Below are 16758 nucleotides of genomic sequence, written 5' to 3' on the forward strand. Positions count from 1 at the left end.
ATCTGGCAGTGGTTTTGAGATGGGAAATTCTGTTTTGGGAGGAAAACAAGAGATGAGTGCATTGAGTTATGTACAGGTTTGAGGGTAAACCAGGGGTACAGTCTAAGACAGAATTACAATTTAAGAAGAAAATTAAGATTAAGGCAATGATACAGAAACACTGCCTTAAACTGACAGTCAGGATATAACCTGGCACCCTGTTGGTCAGGGTGCTGGTAGCAGTCCCATTAGATGGTGGCCTCAGTCCTGTTGCAGTGATGAACGTGATTCTGTCGAAGCGGTGATCCTGTAGAAGGGTCTGGTCTTCCTCTTAAGGTCCAGTGGTGGTGATGGAGCTCTTGTCCTCTGGGAATCCAGTAGCCAAGGTGCTCCTGGTGCTGCAAGTCTCAGCTTATATCCAGGTAGGAATGTGTGGCTCCTCCCCCGGGGTGGAGCATCCCACAATGGGATGATGTCATTTACCAGTCCTGCAGGGACACTCAATGGCCCATTAACCTAAGATAGCCCCTGGGGATGTTATCAGGGCTGAGTCATGGAAGAGGTAAAGAACACTGCCCCGCCTGTTTATAACAGTTTCTAAAGGTGGTGATGGAAAACATGCATTTGGTTACATCTAGCACTGCAACCTGAAACAGTGGGGTAATCCCTGCTCGGGGGGTGAACACCACCCCCCCTACCCAAACTGGCTCAGGTGTAAAACCCTCTCCCTGAGAAGGCCACACACACAGGGGACAATGTCACACTTTGGGGTCCCAGGGTCCCCATCTCCAGCCTCAGGCCAATCCAGTTACTTGGGGCTCTCTCCTCTCCCCACTGCCCTGTCCTGGTTTAGGGCAAATTTGGGAGAAAACCTCAAAAAGGGGATTCCACTAGAAAGCAAATTCAAGCGGCCCCTCCACCAACCAGTTTGGGAAAATATTTCCTTGGAGAAAAGTAGAAAACACCTGGTTATTTAACAGGCAAGGGATTCACGAGCAGAGCAAATGACCAATATTAAACAACAAAACCTCTTGCCACTCCAAAAGAGATGACAAACTCAGCAAGTCCCTCCCTGGGCTGTAGCTCAGCACACTCACTCTCTTATCAGTCTCTTATCAGTCTCTTATCTGTCTCTTATCAGTTCCTCCATCACTGGAAAAGCCACAGCCCAGACTCAGCCCAATGGGCCACAGGTGTGAGCTGCCAGTGCCCTTCTGGGTGTTCAGTCCAGAGCAGGTTAAAACAGCTCCAAAGAAAAAGAAAAATCACAGTCCAGGGAACTTCTCTGCCTCAGAGAGCTAAAAAAACCCTAAAAGCCAAGGAGAGCCCTGTCCCACCATCTGTCCCTCCAGGAGCTGGAATGTGGAGGAGTGAGTGCAGTTTGTAAAACAAACTGCTCACTTCTTCCTCCCTCCCTTCGCTCTCAGAACCAGCCTTAAATGTGCAGAACTCATTTCTGAGCTAAACAGACAAATGTGGGTAGGAGCATGATCCCAGGTCCAGCCCTTCTGGGGGTTTGGGGTGTCTCTGTCCCTCTGACCCCGATGATGTTTGGGTGGGGTCACACCAGGGCTGAGAGGGACAGAGACCCCCCCAGCCTCCACAGGGATGGGAAGGTCGGAGAGCCCCCCAGCCCCAAGCACCCTCAGCAGTGAGAGGGACACAGAGCCCCTGGTCCCCAGCCCTGCACAGGCATTCCCTGAGGCCAGAGGGATGGAGAGACCACCGAGCAACCAGCAGGGCAAGGGGACAGAGACCCCCGAGGATCCCCTGGGCTGAGAGGGACAGAGACTGCCCCGAGCATCCCCCTGGCATGGGGGTGAGAGGGAGGGAGACCCCCAGGCATTCCCTGGGGTGAGAATGATGGACACCACCTCAGGAATGGCCTGAGGTGACAGGGACAGGGACAGAATCCCCCCAAGCCCCTCCCAAGCATCCCTCAAGCATCCCCTGGGCACTGGACAAAATAAACTTGGCAGAAATCAAACTTAACACCATGTTAAATGCCTTGAGGAACATTTGCTCTTGCCACAAGTCACCTGTGATGGAAATGTAAACAAATCCCAAACATTAATAAACCAACAATGGAAGCAATTCTGTGCCAATTCCAAGTTTCATCGGTTCCTGCACAGCTCCAGCTCAGCTGCTGGCAGGTTCCAAAAAAAAAAAAAGATGGAAATTTGGCCCAAGATTATTAAAAGGAAGGAAAAACTCTGTATAGCTGTGACAAAGGTGACAGGGACGAAGACACTTATGATTTTCACATGTGGCAAAGTCTCCAAGCCTGTGAATTCAGGACTAATTTAGGAATCTAGCTACTTGAGCTGGGCTTCCTGTGGGACTTCTAGCAGCCTTGCGTTCCTCACATTGGGGTGAATGAATCCCATTCCTAAACCTCAGCCTGTGGAGACCGAGCATCCCAGCTGGTCCCAACCCTGGTGGACATGGCAACATCCTTGGGAGTGGGGGAGAATCCCATTCCTAAACCCTGGTCCATGGAAACCGAGCATCCCAGCTGGTCCCAGCCCTGGTGGCCATGGCAACAGCCTTGGGAGCGGGTCCCTGGCTGGGGCTGTGGGAACCTCTTCCCTCTGGTGCCCAGGGACAGGACTGGAGGGAACGGCTGCAGCTGAGTCGGGGCAGGCTCAGGCTGGATCTCAGGAAAAGGTTTTTCCCCAGAGGCTGCTGGGGCACTGCCCAGGCTCCCCAGGGAAGGCTCCCAGCTCCAGGGCTCTCTGAGGTCCAGCAGCGTTTGGCCAGCGCTGCCAGGCCCAGGCTGGCATTGTTGGGGTGTCCTGTGCAGGGCCAGCACTTGGACTCCAGGATCCTGATGGGTCCCTCCCAGCTCAGCCAATTCTGTGGATCTGGGATCCCATGACCCTGGGGATGGGACTGCCAATGGTTGCCATGGCAACGGGCTCTGGCTGCAGGCCTGAGCTGGTGTCCATGGCAACCACTCCTGGCATGGGGTCTGCATGGAGCTGCCGAGGGACTGACCATAGCAACAGGGGCTGGGGATGGTTGCCATGGAAACTGACCATAGCAACAGGGGGCTGGGGATGGTTGCCATGGAAACTGACCATAGCAACAGGGGGCTGGGGATGGTTGCCATGGAAACTGACCATAGCAACAGGGGGCTGGGGATGGTTGCCTGCTAAGGATCAGATTTGTCACAGGTCCTCAGAGGGGTTCCATGGGGACATTCCAAGAGTCTCCAGGCTGTTTAAGAGCTAGAATGTCACAGGGAGAGACAGGGGCTCCATGGACACCTCCCAGGGCTTTCTGGGGATGGTAAAGAGCCCTGTGGTCAGAGGCAGACACAGCCATTCCATGGTGACATCCCAGGAGTCCCCAGGCTGCCACTGTGATGGGAATATGACCTTCTTGTTCACTGAAAACAGGAGAAAGCATAAGGTTTTGATGGGAATGTGACCTTCTTGTTCACTAAAAACAGGAGGAAACATAATGTAAATAAGTAACCGCCAACTGGCATGCGATAACATATGAGACTAAACATTGCTGAGCTAACCAAAATATAAGTTGTTCCCAGTCCCAGATTCCCAGAGGGGGGGCGCCGAGGAAAAGTACCAGAGGCCCTATTCGACGACCACCAGGAGGCAGAAGGAGACCCTCTAACAACCGGGTGGACCTGCGCGGAGAAGCACCGGAAATGCGACGGGGCTAGGAGCGCGGGAGGGTACAAAAAGGGGAACGGAACAGTTTTCGGCGCGGCAGTTGGTGGAGCAAGGACTCCCCCGCCGCCCAGCGCTGCGATTTGCTTTCTCTTTTCTGTATTAATAAATTGGCTATATAATTGACCCGATTGGCCCATTGCGCTCATTTATAACAACTTGGTGCCGTGACTCGGATCGGTGGTCGTCGGAGAGGTCTCTCAATACTGGGGCGGGCGCCCCTCCGATTCGGAGGCCCCGGGACCTGAGGGACCCGCTCCCGGCCCCGACCGACGAACCCCGAAAAGCGGAAAGGAGAAAGCAAAGGGAGGTTGCGGGCCCAAGGAGACCCCTTAAAAGATTTGTGCACAAAGTCCGGACGAAGACGCAGGACGCGTAAGTATTACGGGATGCGTCCGGGCGGGGTTGGGATCCCGGAGTGCGGCGAGTGTGTGGTGCGTGAGAGGAGAGCTGGCAGCCAGACTTTCCAAGTGAGTGCGGACCCCCAGTAGTGCGTTTCCCACAGACCCGCGAGGGCTTGGGCCACGAACCAGGGGAAGCGAAAGTTGATTGTGTGAAAGAAGGCACTCCGGAAGAATGGGACAGGGGAAGAGTAAGCCCCCTGCCGAGGTGAAACTCCCTCCAATACCTAGGGAAAGCCCTTTAGGATTTATGATAGAAAACTGGCGACATTTTCCAGGCACACGGGACAAGGATAAGGCTAAAATGATTCACTATTGCATGGAAGTATGGGGAGGGAAAGAAATCTCCAAGAGGGTGTTTTGGCCTGTATTTGGCTCTTCAGAAGATTGGGTAAGGCAAACCTTAAATATCTGGGTAAATAGTAGAGAACCCCTCTGTGCTCAGGAGGAGAGTAATTATGCTAAAGTTTGGGTAGAGAGACCCGAAGTGTTTCTCTTCAAACCTTCTGAAACACCGAAAGGGAATAAGAGTAAGAAAAAGGGGAATAAACCAGAAGACACTTTGGTGCCACCCCCTCCTTATGTACTCCCACCCCAAGCACAGGAAGCGGAGGCTCCTCCGAATGCACCAGCAGGGACAGACTCGGATTCGGATGGGCCCGAATATACAGGGCCAATGACTCGAAGTCGAACCAAGAAAGGCTTATACCCCTTAAGGGAAATGCCCATGGGGGGGACCCCAGGCCGGTATAGGGTTTGTGTCGGTGCCCCTAAGCTCAGGAGATGTTAGAGAATTTAAGAAAGAAATGGGACACCTCTTGGAGGACCCGCTTGGAGTGGCCGAGCGGGTAGATCAATTCTTAGGACCTAATATGTACATCTGGGAGGAATTACAATCCATACTGAATATCCTATTCACGGCAGAGGAAAAAAATATGATTAGAAGAGAGGGAATGCGCATCTGGGATGCGCAGCACGCGCAGGGGCCGGCAGCAGATATAAAATGGCCATTACAAAATCCTAATTGGGATCATCAGGACCCGGCCCATAGAGTGCACATGCAAGACCTCAGAACAATAATTGTGCAGGGAATCAGGGAGTCTGTCCCAAGAGGACAGAATATTAATAAAGCCTTTAACGAAAGACAGAAAAAGGATGAGACCCCCACTGAATGGCTAGAAAGATTAAGGAAGAATTTTCAGTTGTATTCAGGAATGGATCCAGATGGACAGATGGGACAGGCAGTGCTAAAGGTACACTTCGTTTCCAAATCCTGGGAGGACATCAGAAGGAAAATACAGAAATTAGAGGATTGGCAAGATAGAGGGTTAGACGAGTTGCTAAGAGAAGCTCAGAGAGTGTATGTGAGGAGAGAGGAAGAGCGAGATAAGAAACAAGCCCGACTAATGATGGCGGCAGTGCGTGAAAGCCAGGGAACGGATAGGAGACCCGAACAGGACAGAAGGGAATTGAGGCGAAGTGGGCAGAAAAGCCCACGGGATAAACAGGAACTGAAGGTGTGCTTTTACTGCGGACGGAGAGGACACTTTAAGAAGGAATGTCGGACGCGGATTCGGGACGAGAAGGAGTTTAAGGAGGACTAGGGGGGTCAGGGGCTCTATCTCTTGGGGACCCAGAAACATCAAAGGGAGCCCTTGGTAAAATTGAAGGTAGGTCCCCAGGGCCAGGATATTACCTTCCTGGTTGATACTGGAGCTGAGAGGTCCACACTCCAGTCATTACCTAGAGGGTGCAAGTTATCTAGGGAAACCGTTACAGTAGTGGGAGCAAAAGGGGAACCGTTCGAAGTTAAAGTTATAAAAGAGGTAGTAGTAGAATCGGACTCCAAGATGGGTATTGGGAATTTTCTATTAGTACCAGAATCAGATTATAACCTATTAGGTAGAGATATGATTGTAGAATTAGGTATTCAAATCAAGGTGGTAGAACAGGAGATTCAGATTAAGTTGTGTCCCCTAAGATTAGAAGATGAGAGAAAAATCAACCCTGAAGTATGGTATAATCCAGATAGTGCTGGCAGATTAGAAATTACCCCCTTCAAGGTAACCATTAGAAATCCGGAGATTCCAGTAAGAATAAAACAATACCCGATGTCTTTGGAAGGGAGCAAAGGGTTGAAACCGGAAATCGATAGACTAATCAAACAAGGATTATTAGAACCCTGTATGTCCCCTTATAATACCCCAATTTTACCAGTAAAGAAATCAAACGGGTCTTATCGTTTAGTACATGACCTGAGAGAAATAAACAAGAGGACAATAGCTAGGTTCCCCGTGGTGGCTAACCCTTACACATTATTGAGCAAACTAAGCCCGGATAACCACTGGTACAGTGTAATCGACCTGAAGGATGCCTTTTGGGCTTGCCCCTTAGATGAAGCGAGCAGGGATTATTTCGCCTTCGAATGGGAAGACCCAGAGACAGGGAGAAAACAACAGCTTAGATGGACGGTGTTACCCCAGGGCTTTACAGAATCCCCTAATTTATTTGGACAAGCTTTGGAACCAATTTTGGAGGATTACCAAACCGAACCGGGGATAACCCTGATACAATATGTAGACGATCTATTGTTAGCAGGGAAAGATGAGGAAGGAGTACGAAGAGAAAGTATAAAACTTTTGAATTTCCTGGGGCTTAAAGGACTAAAGGTTTCAAAGGCTAAGCTGCAGTTTGTAGAGGAAGAGGTAAAGTACTTAGGACACTATCTAAGACGAGGTGAGAAAAGAATAGATCCGGAAAGGGTGCAGGCTATTCTATCATTGCCAACCCCCAGGAACAAGAGACAAATCAGACAAATCTTAGGTTTAACAGGATACTGTAGACAGTGGATAGAGAATTACAGTAGTAAGGCCAGGTTTTTATACCAAAAATTGACTCAGGATGGGTGGATGAAATGGACTCAGGAGGATACAGAAAACCTGAAAGAATTAAAGGAGAGCTTGGTACATGCTCCAGTTCTAAGTCTCCCTGACTTAAAAAGACCCTTTTATTTATTCGTTAATATAGAAGGGGGAATTGCCTTTGGAGTACTAACCCAAGAATGGGTAGACAAAAGGAAACCTGTAGCGTACTTATCGAAACTTTTGGACCCCGTGAGCAGGGGATGGTCTACGTGTTTACAAATGTTAGCCGGATGTGCTTTATTAGTTGAAGAAGCTAGGAAAATTACCTTTAACAGTAGTCTTAAGGTTTTCTCCCCCCATAATATCAGGAGCGTAATGCAGCAAAAAGCAGATAAATGGATATCAGATGCTAGGCTCCTGAAATATGAGGGGATTTTACTAGAAGCACCAAATTTTACCTTAGAAACAACTGCTATTCAAAATCCAGCTACCTTTTTGTTCGGGAATGTAGAAGAAGCACCTTTAATACATGATTGCTTAATAACTATTGAAGAACAAACCAAGATTAGGCCTGACCTGGAAGAAGAAGAGCTAGACGAGGGAGAAAAGTTGTTCATAGATGGGTCCTCCCGGGTGGTAGATGGGAAACGTCAATCAGGATACGCTATTATTGGGGGCACAGACTTACAAGTAGTGGAATCAGGGGCTTTAGATAAATCTTGGTCAGCACAAGCCTGTGAACTATACGCTATTCTGAGAGCTTTGAAGCTCCTAAAAGGGAAAGAGGGAACGATATATACCGATTCTAGATATGGGTTCGGGGTAGTACATACCTTTGGAAAATTATGGGAAGAAAGGGGATTAGTAAACTCACAAGGGAAGGGATTAGTTCATCAACAATTGATAACTGAGGTACTGCAAGCCCTGAGGGGACCAAAAAGAATAGCGGTAGTACATTTGAAAGGCCACCAAGTAGGAACAGACCTCAAGACTAGGGGTAATAATGCAGCAGATCAAGAGGCTAAATGAGCAGCGGCTAGAGAAATGCTCTTGAGAGAAAAACCAAGGGAGCAGGATAGTCAGAAAGATCCAGCATTGGTCTTCACTCCCGAAGAGGAGGACAAATTGAAGAAAATGGGACTGTCTAAACTTAATGGGGAATGGGTAACTCGGGATAAGCGGAAAATATTGCCAAAAGCCGTAGCCCAAAGAGTCCTATATAAACTACACCAAGGTACACATTGGGGAGCACAAGGGTTAGCAGACCACTTCGCAACCCAATATATGACTATAGGGCTACATGATATCGCCAAATACATTACCAAGAGTTGCCCAACATGCTTACGGATTAATCGAAGCAACCTGAGGAAGTTGCCCCCAGGGGGTCAGCCGTTGGCAAAAAGACCATTTTCACATATACAAATTGACTTTACTGAACTTCCAAAGGTAGGGCGGACACGATACCTCTTGGTAATGGTGGACCACCTTACCCATTATGTAGAAGCATTCCCAACTACCAGAGAAACCGCCCATACTGTAGTAAGAATCCTATTAGAGGAAATAGTGCCAAGATATGGAGTACCTGAAACCATAGACTCAGACAAAGGGCCGCATTTCACCTCAAAGGTAACCCAAGATCTAGCCGACTCCCTAGGAATAAGGTGGGAGCAACATACCCCTTATCATCCCCAGAGTTCGGGAAGGGTGGAAAGAATGAACGGGGAAATAAAAAAACAGCTAACCAAATTAGTATTAGAAACTAAGTTGTCCTGGGTAAAGTGTATACCCCTGGCATTACTAAACATTAGGACACAACCCCGGGCGGATACAGGGCTATCTCCCTTTGAGATGCTATATGGAATGCCCTACCACTTGGAAAAAGTACAGATAAACCCCAATATCAGTAATAAGAGTTTGAACAGTTATTTGGTTACCTTGGAAAAATACAGAAAGAAACTGTGGGAAAAGGGAATGTGGGTTCAACGACCTCCTTTGAATCTTGTATTACACCAGGTTCAGCCAGGAGACTGGGTGTTAATCAAGAGTTGGAAGGAAAATCCTTTAACCCCAAGGTGGGAAGGCCCATATCTTACCCTGCTCACCACAGACACTGCTGTGAGAACTGCCGAAAAAGGGTGGACTCACGCCAGTCGAGTAAAAGGACCAGTGAACCCTTCCGACTTTCCTGAGCATTCACAGAACTGTCAGTGGAGAATAAAAGGACCCCCAGACGGCCTAAGACTGACATTCACCAAAACACCAGAAATGGGCCGTCATCCCGATGACTGAGCAATGGGAAAGGCTAGGACCAGCGGACCAAAGGAGGGTCCAACAGAAGCTGTCATTAACTTTGCAGCCGTATCTACTAAGTTTAGCACGCTTCAACTCAGCAGCTCGAGAAGCCTTAACGAATCCTCCAGACAATTGGGTCTGGTGGATTGAAACTTATGGACCCCAAGAGGAACCCTCGTTCCGACCTCTTAAACGCAGTCCCTGCTGTAGCTGTGGAAAAGAACTTTGTGAGGCATGGGTAGCCTTTAAATGCGGTGGTTGTAATAAGGTTTATTGGAAAGAACAAAGGTTAATATATCACTTGTGGTGCGGGAGGTGTGCAAGCAAGGACATTAGGAGGGGAGATTGGGCTCTAGCATTAGAAAGAGAGAACGGAATACCTTATACTCAATTTCGGAGTGTGTATGAGACCCCAGAACAGCTCTTGTTAGCATGGGCGAGGTGGCAAATTAAATGTTGGTTGAAAAAGTGCCGACAGATCGCCAATTCCCGTATTCTAACTGCAAGGTGCCGACATACGGTACCACACTTAAGGACCTCAATAGTTGGACCCCTAGGAAAAGACACAGACCCAGACACAGCTTTAAATAATTGGATTGCTAAATTTGAACGTCTACATATCAAGAAAAGCCGGGCCAATCCGTCCCTGTCATAAACTTTGTAAAAGGTTGTGGTGAGTCCACTGCCAGAGAGGGAGGGCTCCCAGAAAATATTTACCAACCTCGTTGGGAGGGATAACTAGGGAAAGGACTCTAGAGTGTCCTAACCAGTCTCTTGGTCCTTACAAGGGTAAAACTCGCAAGCAAAATAACAGCTACAGGTGCGACTCCCTGTTAACCCTCTTAAGAGGCGAAGGAGGTGCAAACCCCATCCCTCAGAAGATCCTTGCCGCCGAGAAGATAACAGCCCTCGTAACTAGTCGCAAACTAGTTGACGAGCGAGGCGGAGGGATACTTAGCGGAAGGATGGAATTTCACAAAATGGGAGCACCAATAGAGCTTACAGGCAGGGATCAAAAGGGCCAAGGGACTCAAGTTGAAGAAAGGGTGAAACTGGACAGGCTGATTATTCATACCCATACTGGCAGTGGATGTTACTCAACTTTAATGCGAATATTGATGACATGGTTATTGATTAGGGAAACATTAGGGGACAGCGTAAGCCATGAACCCTTCAAATGGTCACTTATTAGGTGGGAAGATCAACGAGTCATAGCAACAACTACAACTTCAGGAGTCCCCTCCTTTAGGTGTCAGCTATGTGACATTATCCAGGCTAAACCCTGTTTAAACAGGATAGGGTTTTATATGTGCCCAGCGTCGAATCCAGGGAAACCATACTGCAACTATCCTGGACACTTTTATTGTGGATATTGGGGATGTGAAACTATAGCTCATGGCTTTACCCCAGGAGGAGGGAGGGACTCATATATAAGAGTCGGATGGTACCCATGGGGCTGTACCCCTCCCCGATTTGATTTTGCCGGTGGAGTGACAACGGGGGGGAACTGCCAGTCCATTCAGATAAACGTGACCAATGACAAAATTAACGATCCAGTTTGGGTCACAGGAAAAACCTGGGGGGCAAGATTATGGGAACCAGGAAAGGATCGAGGGGGGCATTTTCTAATAAGAAAAGAGCCAGTCCCTCATGACCCGGAACCTGTGGGGCCGAACCCCGTACTTACTGAAGAAGGGAGAAAGAGAGAAAGGGGCAATTATTCATTAGTAGAAAATCTCACAAGGAAGCCGACTCAGTCGGGAGATTGGCCACTAACAGCTCCACCTGCTCGGGAGTATAGTATGCTGTGGAAAGTGATGCAAGCTACATTCAGAGTTCTCAATACTACGAACCCAAATTTAACCAATGAATGCTGGTTGTGCTATACTGTTAACCCGCCTTTTTATGAAGCTTTAGGAACTACAGCAAAACCTAGGAGGATTAACGGAACCAATCCACGGGAGTGCCTTTGGAAGAGAGGCCAGGACAGAACCCCAGGGATATCAATAGTTCAGGTAACAGGGAAAGGGAGGTGCGTAGGAAAAATTCCATCAGACAAAAAACATCTGTGTGAAATAGATATGACAACCGTCAAGTCTGAAAAATCGGCTAAGTGGCTTCTCCCTGCAGTAAATGCCAAATGGGTATGCAATACACTGGGAGTCACTCCATGTATATCTATACCTCATTTCAATGAGACATTCGAATATTGCATACAGGTTGTGATAGTTCCCCGAATTATATACCATCCAAAGGAATATGTATACGAACATCAGATCACTCCTGAACATCATTTAGTGAAACGAGAACCCTTTACGGCCACAGCTCTTACAGTAGCCGTCCTATTGGGCTTAGGAGGAGCAGGAGTAGGAACAGGGGCAACTGCCCTAATAAATCAGCAGAGGGGTATGAAAGACTTGAGAGCCTCAGTAGATGAAGATCTAAGTAGAATCGAAAAAGCAATAGATGGACTAGTCAAATCAGTAAGATCTTTATCGGAAGTAGTACTCCAGAACAGACGGGGATTGGATATACTGTTTCTACAACAAGGAGGGTTGTGCGTAGCATTACGAGAGGAATGTTGCACATATGCAGACCACACTGGAATAGTGATAGATACCATGGCCGAGCTCAGAAAACAATTGGAAAAGCGAAAAAGGGAAAGGGAAGCACAACAAAACTGGTACGAATCATGGTTCAACCACTCCCCTTGGCTCACCACACTCCTGTCCACTATAGCGGGACCTCTCATATTGTTTATCCTAACAATCACTTTCGGGCCTTGCATATTTAATAAATTGATTAATGTGGTAAAGGGAAGATTGGAAGCCGCCCACCTCATGCTCATTAAGGCGAGGTATGAACCTCTAAGCGATGGGAACACAGAGGACTACTTAGAGCTCAGCAGAAAGGAGCTTGCCAGATTCAGTGAACAAAAAGAGTGACATAGAAAAAAAGGGGGGTTTGTGATGGGAATATGACCTTCTTGTTCACTGAAAACAGGAGAAAGCATAAGGTTGTGATGGGAATGTGACCTTCTTGTTCACTAAAAACAGGAGGAAACATAATGTAAATAAGTAACCGCCAACTGGCATGCGATAACATATGAGACTAAACATTGCTGAGCTAACCAAAATATAAGTTGTTCCCAGTCCCAGATTCCCAGAGGGGGGGCGCCGAGGAAAAGTACCAGAGGCCCTATTCGACGACCACCAGGAGGCAGAAGGAGACCCTCTAACAACCGGGTGGACCTGCGCGGAGAAGCACCGGAAATGCGACGGGGCTAGGAGCGCGGGAGGGTACAAAAAGGGGAACGGAACAGTTTTCGGCGCGGCAGTTGGTGGAGCAAGGACTCCCCCGCCGCCCAGCGCTGCGATTTGCTTTCTCTTTTCTGTATTAATAAATTGGCTATATAATTGACCCGATTGGCCCATTGCGCTCATTTATAACAGCCACAGAGCCGGGATGTCCCAGACACTCACAGCGGTTCCTGTCATGAGCACAGTGGGAGCTTCAGGCAAAAGCTTCATTTCTTTATTACAGAAACTCCTGTTGAGACATGAGGTGGAGAAATTACTTCCAACAGCCACCATGGAACCTCAAAGCCCTGCAGAACCACTAGACTTGTAAAATTCCTTCTAAGAGAGGAAACTGGGACAGGCTGCATCCAATCCCAGCCCAGACTTTGTCAAAGGTTTATGTATAAAAGATTGGAGAGGTGGAATTGAACCTTAATGCAATTTGTCCCACATGATTAATGATGGAGTACCAGAGAAATTTATATAAATACAGCCCTGATGGATTGTGATCATGATTAGTCAGAAAGATCTTAACCACAGTACTGGAATTATAACAATTATTAGAATATTCTGTTCTAGGAAGCAATTTTGAAGTCAACAGGGCCTTGCTGGAGTTGTTGGAGCCCATTGCAGGCAGAGCCTCCTGCTCCAGCAGGAACTGCCTTTCCTGTGCCATCAACAGGGCAGGTCCCACTGCAGGAAAAGCCCCAGGCCAGCCCCAGCACAGGGAAGGGCTCGGGCACAAGGGCAGAGTGCCGTGCTGGGAGCTGTGCCAGGCAGAGCCTGAGGCACCAAAGGCACCTTGGCAGCAGCAGCTGCTTGCAGGGCATGGCCAGAAGCCTCCCTTGGCAGCCCGGCCTGGTGGCCAGCACTGCAGAGCTGCTGCCTCAGGGCTCATTTCTGCCTGGGCTCTGAAAAGCCACTTCTGCTCCAGGAGCCTGCCTGGGAAGCCATTGGTCCCAGCACCTTGAGCACAAGACATTGATGACAAAACTCTTCATTCCAGCAGAGACAAGGCAGGGGCAGAGGAAAGGGGAGAGCCAGGCCCAGGGGACAGGGCTGCCATGGTGATGGCTGTGAGGTCACTGCCCCTGCAGCAGCCTGGCTGCCCTCAGCAGACATTCTGGCCAGAAGCGTTGTGAGGGCACCCAGCACATCAGAGCACCCACACAACAGGAATTCCGTCCTCGGGGATGAGAGGGTTTCACTGGGTCAGGCTGCACAAAGGTCCTGCTCTTGGAGAAGTCCTGGGGTTGGGAATCCACTTTTCTGGGAAAACAGTTGCAGTTTTGTGCCGGTCTCATAATTGTAAAATATTTCCTCGTTTTAACAAATGTCAATCCACCCGCATTCAGTTTAAAGACATTGACCCTTTTTCTCTCATTGCAAGATTTGGGAGAAAATTTCGACCACTGTTCTTCTATTTTCACAGACCTTGGAGAGGACCCAAAAATCTCCCAAGATGGGGTTTGGATGCCTCATCACATAACCAGCGGGAGGAGGCTGCAGGCTCTGGGCTCAGGGCTGTGGAGGCTGAGCACAGAACGGAGTAGACTGGGAGGGAGTAAAGGGTGGTTTCATAGAGGCTGGAGCTTCTGTTCATAGTGGGAATGAGCCTGAAGAAGAAATAATTGTGCTAAGGGCAGCTGGGGAGGCCCAGACTGGACAGCGGGAGAAAGGAGTTTCCCTGCCAGGGCAGGGCTGTGGTGCAACACATCCCCCAGAAGGCGCCTGGAGCAGTCCAAGGCTTTGTGTGGGCAGGCAGAGGCAGGCAGAAGGCAGAGCTGTCAGCAAAGGAAGGGGCCAGCCAGGTGGGGCAGCCAGGGGATGACAACAGCCTGCAGGGACAGAAGCGCAGGTTTGCTCAGCATCAGAGACATCTTTCCCTTGCTTGTCCCCACCTGTCATCACTGCCTCCAGTGTTGTTCTCTGGCTGCAACCTGGGGACACTTTCTCAGTCCTGTCCCTCAGAAGGATTGGTTTAAAGTATGAGAAACTTCTGTGTTTCACTCTCTTTTTGAGTCCCTGAGAAGTTCTCTGAGCACACTCTGAGGGACTGAGTCTGATGCAAAGAGCACCAAAGCCCCAGAGGGTCATTAAAGTCCTTGTGCTGTGTCTGTGCTGCTGAGCTGGGCCGGGCTCCTGGCCCAGAGGCAGCTCCTGGCAAGGGCAGCGCTGCAGAGAGACAGCTCTGGCCAGGAGCAGCTCCTGGGCACAGCCCAGCAGGGCTGGGGCACTGCCAGGGCAGCTCAGGGACACCAGCAGGGCACAGACAGAGCTGACAGGGGCTCAGCACTGGCAGGGGCTGGGGGATGTCCCAGAGGGGGCTGTGTCACAGCGGCACCTCTGTGGCTGTGTCCTAGAGGCACAGAGCAGCTGTGATGTCAGCAAGGGGCTGTGTGACAGCACAGAGTGGGCTGTGTGAGGTCACAGGTTGGGCTATGACATCACAGAGTTTGTTGTGAGAGGTCACTGAGCAACTACAGCATCATAGAGGGGATTCTGTGACATCACACAGCAGGCTGTTACTTCATGATATGGCTGTGTGATATCATAGATCAAGCTGTGAGGTCAAAGTTTGTGCTGTGACATTAGAGAGTGGCAGTATCACATCATAGAGAGGTTTTTGTGACATCACTGAGGGGGTTGTGACATCACAGAGCTGGCTGTGATGTCATAGAATAGGGTGTGAGGCCATGGAGCAAACTCTGCCAACATGGAAAGTGGCTTTGTGACATCAGAGAGTGGGTTGTGACATCGCTGTGTGACTGTGTAACATCACAGAGAAGGCTGTGACATCACAGAGTAGGTGTGTTTCATCTCAGAGTTGCCTTCGACATCGAGGAGTAGGCTCTGTGACATAAATGGCTGAACATCATAGAACGGATTATGCCATCACAGGGTATCTCTCTGACATCACAGAGGGGCTGTGACATCACAGATCAGCTGTGTGACATCACAGGAGCTGTAAGACATCACAGGGGGCTGTGTGACATCACAGATCAGCTGTGTGACATCACAGGAGCTGTGTGAGGTCACTGGGGAGGTCCCTCTGCCCCAGCCCCCCCATCACAGTTCCCCCAGAGCAGTCCAACGCTGCTCGTGCACAGTGGGGTCTCCTGACCCCCCGGGTCCCCGCACCCCCAGTTCCGCAGCCTCCCCCAGAGGATGTTCCACGAGATCGACCCCAGAGCCTGACACGGGGACAGGGGGTCGGGGCCCTGGTGGGAGGACAGGGACCCCCTGGCAGCGTCCTTGTGTCCCCCAGGGCCAGAGCCTGGGCCAGGGCTCTTTCACCCTCTTATGCACGAGCGCTTGGGAGCGCGCAAAAAATCCCCAGCAAGGGATCAGCAAAAACCAGATTTAATATTAAGGGACAGCAGCTCAAAGTTCCTTGGCAAGAGTCACTCTGTTCCTGAATGGGCAATTCAGGCACACAAAGGAAACAAAGAAACAACAAAGCCAAAACAAATCCAGCCAATCAAACCAGAAATGAAACAAGAACTCTCCCTGTGTGTGTGAGTGTGCCAAAAGGGCAGTGAAGGCAAGGATAAAAGGAATATGGCCTAAAAGCTTAACACAGCTAAAACCTAACAGGACTAAACCTTGACTTCTACCTCGAACTTCACAATTTAGCAAAAGAACAAAGATAATAGTATTTCACGTAACTTGCAACCTATGCCATACCAATTTAATAGAGAAATAACAGTATTTAACTCAGCTTATAACTTATATTAAACATAACAACATAGCAAAGGAGCAACTCTTAGCAGCATTTAACTTCACTTAGACCTTGTGATAAATCACCTCACTTACAGGCCTGGCTGACTCAGCTATCCAAGGCACTCCAACCCCTCTGAGAGCATAATTTCTGTCACTTTTCCCCAGCACAGGCACTCCTGTGTGCACACAGACACAAAGAGGCAGTGCAAGGCACCTGTGACAAATTCCCCTGAGGGCAGGAAATGCTCCCTGTGGATGCTTTGGCATCTCCCCAGCGGGTGAAGGGTTGAGCCTGGAGGAGTGGGGGGATCGGCCCAGGCGCTGTCCTTGTTCAGGATCCCCGAGTGCAGCAAACGGGAGAGTTCCCGGCTGGGAGAGGCCCCACTCAGAGGGATTCGCTGGCCCAGGAGAGCTCCAAGGGGCTCCTTTTGCAGCGCGGTTTGTAGGGCCCCAAGAGAGGGGCTGCAGTCACAGCAATGGTTCATCCTGGCCGCACTTGGCATCAACA

The 16758-nt window shown here is 49.5% G+C and overlaps 1 long non-coding RNA gene across 1 annotated transcript; it reads left to right on the top strand.

Moving 5' to 3' along the window:
• Positions 1-3965: 3965 nt before the first annotated feature.
• LOC135287756 (uncharacterized) lies at positions 3966-12648 on the top strand. Its single transcript, XR_010351302.1, has 2 exons — positions 3966-4046; positions 8950-12648. It is a non-coding gene; the product is annotated as an uncharacterized LOC135287756 (long non-coding RNA).
• Positions 12649-16758: the final 4110 nt, after the last annotated feature.

The sequence above is a fragment of the Passer domesticus genome, chromosome 31 (assembly GCF_036417665.1).
Source record: "Passer domesticus isolate bPasDom1 chromosome 31, bPasDom1.hap1, whole genome shotgun sequence".
NCBI lineage: Eukaryota > Metazoa > Chordata > Aves > Passeriformes > Passeridae > Passer > Passer domesticus.